This window comes from Nicotiana tabacum, chromosome 21 (assembly GCF_000715075.1).
Source record: "Nicotiana tabacum cultivar K326 chromosome 21, ASM71507v2, whole genome shotgun sequence".
NCBI classification, from domain to species: Eukaryota; Viridiplantae; Streptophyta; class Magnoliopsida; order Solanales; family Solanaceae; genus Nicotiana; species Nicotiana tabacum.
In genome coordinates, this window is record NC_134100.1 from 100,703,685 (window position 1) to 100,709,684 (window position 6,000).

The window sequence follows — 6,000 nt, forward strand, 5'->3', positions numbered from 1 at the left end:
CGAACGTTCTTCGGTACAGTGTTCCATCTGAAGTCAGAGTGAATCGAGCAGCTTTGGTCCGTAGGGTTCTGGAATCTTTAGGGTCAAATGGGAGTTTTCCGCTTTTCAAATATTCAATATACTTGTTTCTCGAATCCCAGGTTAAGCTTGTAGAATTTATTTCGGCGTAACCTTTTTCGATTACCGATCTCGAAAGTTGAACAACATTCCCCGAGCCCGTATCATCTACCTCGACCGACGACCCCAAATTCGCCAGCGCGTCGGCCCCATTATTCTTTTACCGTGGTACATGTCGTAAAGTCCATTGTTTGAAATGGTGCAAAGTGATAAGCAATTTATCTAAATACCTCTGCATTCTACCTTCTCGAACTTCGAAGGTTTTGTTTACTTGACTCACCACCAGCAAGGAGTCGCAGTTGGCTTCAATGACTTCTGCTCCCAAGCTTCTAGCTAGCTCGAGACCTGCAATCATGGCTTCATACTCGGCCTCGTTGTTAGTCAACCTGATAGTTTTAATAGATTGCCTAATAATGCCACCCGTGGGTGGTTTCAAAACTATGCCCAGCCCGGACCCCTTTACGTTCGAAGCCCCGTCCATAAAAAGGATCCATACCCCCGATGATGTACCTGATTTCAACAGTTCTTTTTCGACTTCGGGTACGAGGGCTGGTGTGAAATCGGCCACGAAGTCTGCTAGAACTTGAGACTTGATGGCCGTGCGGGGTTGATATTTGATATCGTACCCACTAAGTTTGACGGCCCATTTGGCCAGTCGGCCTGATAACTCGGGTTTGTGCAAAATATTACGAAGCAGGTAAGTGGACAATACACATATGGAATGACATTGAAAGTATGGCCTTAACTTCCTCGAGGCGCTTATCAGTGCAAGCGCCAACCTTTCTAGGAGCAGATATCTAGTTTCCGCCTCTCCTAAGGTTCGACTCGTATAATAAACGGGGAATTGCGTATCTTGCTCCTCTCGAACTAGGACACTGCTTACGGCGAATTCTGATACTGCCAAGTACAAACAAAGTTTCTCGTCTATTTTTTGAGTGTGAAGCAGTGGTGCGCTTGATAGATATCGCTTTAGTTCTTCTAATGATTGTTGGCATTCCGGGGTCCAAGAAAAATCGTTCTTCTTTTTTAGTAGAGAGAAAAATTTATGACTTCGATCAGATGATCTCGAGATGAACCGGCTTAAGGCGGCGATCCGACCCGTTAGCCTTGTACGACCTTCACGCTGTCTACAACGACGATGTCTTCAACGGCCTTGATTTTATCGGGGTTAATCTCTATTTCCCGATGTGATACCATGAAGCCGAGGAAATTTCCCGAACCGACCCCGAAGGCATATTTTTCGGGGTTGAGCTTCATTTTGTATTTCCTCAAAATCTCGAACGTTTCCTGCAAATCAATTAAATGGTCCTCTGCGCGCAGGGACTTGACTAACATGTCATCAATATAAACTTCCATTGATTTTCCTATTTGTTCTTCGAACATTTTATTCACTAGGCGTTGGTAAGTGGCCCTTGCATTTTTTAGCCCGAAGGGCATCACATTATAACAATACGTTCCATATTTGGTGACAAATAAGGTTTTTTCCTTGTCCTCCGGGTTCAACTGTATTTGATTATACCCGGAATAAGCATCGAGAAAAATGAGGATCTCGTGGCCGGCCGTGGCATCGATCATGCGATCGATATTGGGCAACGGAAAGGAATCTTTGGGGCATGCTTTGTTCAAATCCTTATAGTCCACGCACATTCTAAGTTTGTCCCCCTTTTTAGGGACTACAACTACGTTGGCTAACCATTCGGGATATTTTACCTCCCGAATGGACCCTACTTTGAGAAGTTTGGTTACCTCGTCCTTTATGAATGTGTTCTTTCTATCAGACAGGGGTATTCTTTTTTGCTTCACCGGTCTGAACCTGGGGTCCAAACTTAGCTGATGCGTCATTATGTCCGGCGAGATCCCTGTTATATCTAAATTGGACCAGGCAAAACAATCGATGTTATTGATAAGAAATTGAACAAGTTTCTTCCTGAGTTCAGGGCTCAACCCCGTTCCCAAGTATACCTTTCGCTCGGGCCGGCGCTCGATTAATATGACTTGCTCTAGCTCCTCGATCGTCGATTTTGTGGCGTCGGAGTCATCGGGAATCACGAAAGATCGAGGGACCCTTTGGTCTCCATCCTCTTCGATTTTTTGGTTGTCTGGCTAGGTTGAAGCCGATGTCTGTGATTGCTATTTGGTGTCCCGTTCTCCTTCCGGGCCCGATCCTTTTATCGGCGAAAGTGAGGACACTGGTTTAGCTTCATCGACGGCGAACATTTCTTTCGCAGCTGGTTGTTCTCCGTATAATGTTTTGACACCTCCCGATGTCGGGAATTTGAGGGCCTGGTGTAGGGTCGAAAGCACAGCTCTCATGTTGTGGATCCATGGCCTTCCGAAAAGGGCATTATATCTCATATTGCCTTCGATCACATGAAACTTTATTTCCTCGATGGTTCCGGCTACGTTTATTGGTAGGACTATCTCACCTTTGGTGGTTTCGCATGCCATATTGAACCCATTTAGGACCAGAGTTGCAGGTACGATCTGATCCTGTAGGCCGAGCTGCTCCACTACCTTCAATCGGATGATGTTGGCCGAGCTACCTGGATCGATTAACACACGCTTAATTTTAGTTTTATTTACGAGTACAGATATTACCAGCGCGTCATTGTGAAGTTGGATGACCCCATCTGCATCTTCATCACCAAAGGACAGAGTCCTCATGGGTGCGTAATCTTGAGTCCGAGATCGCTTTTCCCTCACCATCGATATTTTAGTGCGTTTAAGCATTGGTCCCCGGGGGGTATCGATGCCGCCGATGATCATGTGGATAACGTGCTGTAGTTCTTCTTGCTCGTTTTGCTTGCTAAAAACCCTACTTCTAAAATGGCTCTTTGCCCTATCACTCAGAAACTCCCGAAGGTGCCCTTTGTTAAATAGGAGAGCTATTTCCTCTCTTAGTTGCTTACAATCTTCCGTTCTGTGGCCATGGGTACCATGATATTCGCACGTTTGATTAGGATTTCTTTGGGCAGGATCGGTCTGCATTGGTCGAGGCCATTTAGTGTCTTCGATGTATCCGATGGCCGACACGAGAGCGGATGCACCAACGCTGAAGTTATATTCTGATAATCAAGGTGCTTCTATAGGCTCGGCATATTTATCGAAGCCGCTCTTACTCATAAGCTCCCGAGAATTTTGTCCTCGATCAATTCTTTGATTGTTCCGAACTGCGTTGCGTGCTGAACCGTTGTTCACCCGATCTGCGACGTATGATCGATATCGGTCTTTGTTCGACCTTTGTTCTCTGTCGATCTGCTTTTGATTAATAACTGTCTTGTTCTGATGAAAAGGTCCGTACGGGGCCCCGACTGATCATCCTCGACCCTAATTTTCGATTGATATCGGTTGTGCACATCTGCCCAAGTTACCGCTGGATACTCGATCAAATTTTGTTTCAGCTGATGTGATGCTGTCGAACTTAGCTCGTTAAACCCTTGGGTGAAAGCTTGTACGGCCCAGTCGTCTGTGACCGGGGGTAATTCCATGCGTTCCATTTGAAATCGGGATACGAATTCTCTCAGCATTTCTCCGTGCATTTGCTTTACTTTGAAGAGGTCTGATTTTCTCGTTGCATCCTTTATGGCACCATCATGTGGATTTTAGAATGAATCTGCTAACATGGCAAAAGAATCGATGGAATTCGGCGATAAATTGTGGTTCCAGATCATAGCTCCTTTCGAGAGGGTCTCCCCGAACTTTTTCAACAGCACGGATTCGATCTCATCGTCTTCCAAATCGTTGCCTTTTATGGCACATGTGTAAGAGGTGACATGTTCGTTAGGATCGGTCGTACCGTTATATTTGAGAATTTCGGGCATACGGAATTTTTTGGGGATTGGCTTCGGTGCCGCACTCGACGAAAAAGGCTTTTGTATGATGTTTTTTGAATCAAGCCCTTTTATCATTGGTGGAGCCCCTAGGATTTGTGGCATTGTACGTTTTCACCCTCTTGTCGTTGGCTTCGACTCATTTTGTGAGTTCTTCGAGCAATTTAGTAATTCCGGGAGTAGTCCCCGATTCTCGCTCGTTAGATTTCACTATGGCAGGCTCTGTTCTGGGGGTGACTTCTCGAAGTAGATTGGAAACTGGCCTGCTTTGTGCGCGAGTTTGGTTCTGTAGCTGAGCTATCGCTACTTTCTGGGATTGCAACATCTCGAAGATCATGCGTAAGCTGACCCCGATTTCCCCTGGGCTTTGGGTGTCTTGGGCTACGGATCGAGCACCGCCCTGAATGCTTCTTTCCGGTTCGGAACGCTGGTTCGCTTCCAAAGCAATTTGTGAATTGACATCCAGCGGTACTTCGGCTCGAATCTCGGGTACTTTGACTGGAGCTTCGGGTGGTGCCAAGTTGTTGGTTTCATCTTGAAGGCCGGCTTCGTAATCGGTCGGTGAAGCCATTCGATTGGTGGCTATTCGTAGCTGACCCTAAATTGAAGATGTTTTCGGAAATAAGTGCGAGGCACAATGGCGTGTTTTTTTTATTTAGAAATCGGTCGGTGAAGCCATTCGATCGGTGGCTATTCGTAGCTGACCATGAATTGAAGATGTTTTCGGAAATAAGTGCGAGGCACAATGGCGTGTTTTTTTTATTTTAGATTTGTATCAAGTGACCACTGTTATCCTCGGCCCCACGGTGGGCGCGAAACTGTTTACCCGAAAAATGGATAGAGTTGAATTTATACGTAGTTCCGAAGATATGTGGTGCAACTTAATACAAAATGCAAGGATAAATAAAATGTGAATATAGATTGGAGAGAATGTAATCTAGACAAGACAATCAAGAATAGTGAACCTTAGGATTTAACAAATAGAATCAATCTAAGAAACTGGAATAGCCACTCTTTCTTGTAGAGGAATATAATACTTTTATTATAATGTAAATCTCAGAAAAAATATGTGCCTTACAGAAATGATAACCAAGCCCTTTTATAGTGAAGGGATTCGGCTCCAAGCATAATAAAATAAAAATTCAGTGGGAGACCCATGATAAGTCAGCTTTTTCATAATTTCTGTCAAGATTCCCTCTAGTGGGATTGCAACGGCTTTTGTCTGCGAGCTCGATCTTCCTTAGAATCCTCGATTTTGGTTCGAGCTTGATTTCGGCTCGAAATTGTGATCTTGGTTCGAGCCCTCGAATTGATTCCAGGTCAATGTTGGTTGGTCTTTGGAACATCAACACGATAGATCTACTCGCGTCATGGTTTGATTCTTGTTCGAGTTTGATTATTATATCGATCTCGACACGGACCGGCCTCCCCCGAGTTCGAGGTTAGTTCGTGCCCCCTTCGGGATCTTATTTCGATACATCACCCTCGAATCATACCGGACATGCCAAGGCTGAAATCTATTTCGACCGTATATAGAACCTATTGCTTTTCTAAGAGTATTTTGACCTTGACAAAGAGTTATTTCCTGTTAAAAACATAAAGAAATTTTAATGGTATTTATCTCTTATTATTATTATTATATTATTTGTTAGAATTTAACATATTTTCATTTTTATTTTTATTTGGTATGACGATAATTTAAATTAAGGTTAAATGAAGAAACGCGACCAAGATTCATATAATCAATCTAAACTTACTTAAAGATTGAGATATAGTTGTTGTTGGCCATCTTGCATCAAACTCTATTACTTCAGTTGTTGTATTCATATTATGTGACATTATTTCTTTAATCTATTCCAAAAGAAACAATATTTTTTTATACAGTAATTAATCAAATATTATCACATAAATTTGAACGAAAAAATATTTTTTATTTTTATTTTTATTCTCCTGAGGAATGGAAGGGTTAGTTAATTAGTATTATCTTGTCTTGTGCTCCCCATACCACAAAGCCTACGAGAATCAATAGCCACACGAATCAAGAATTGCGCAT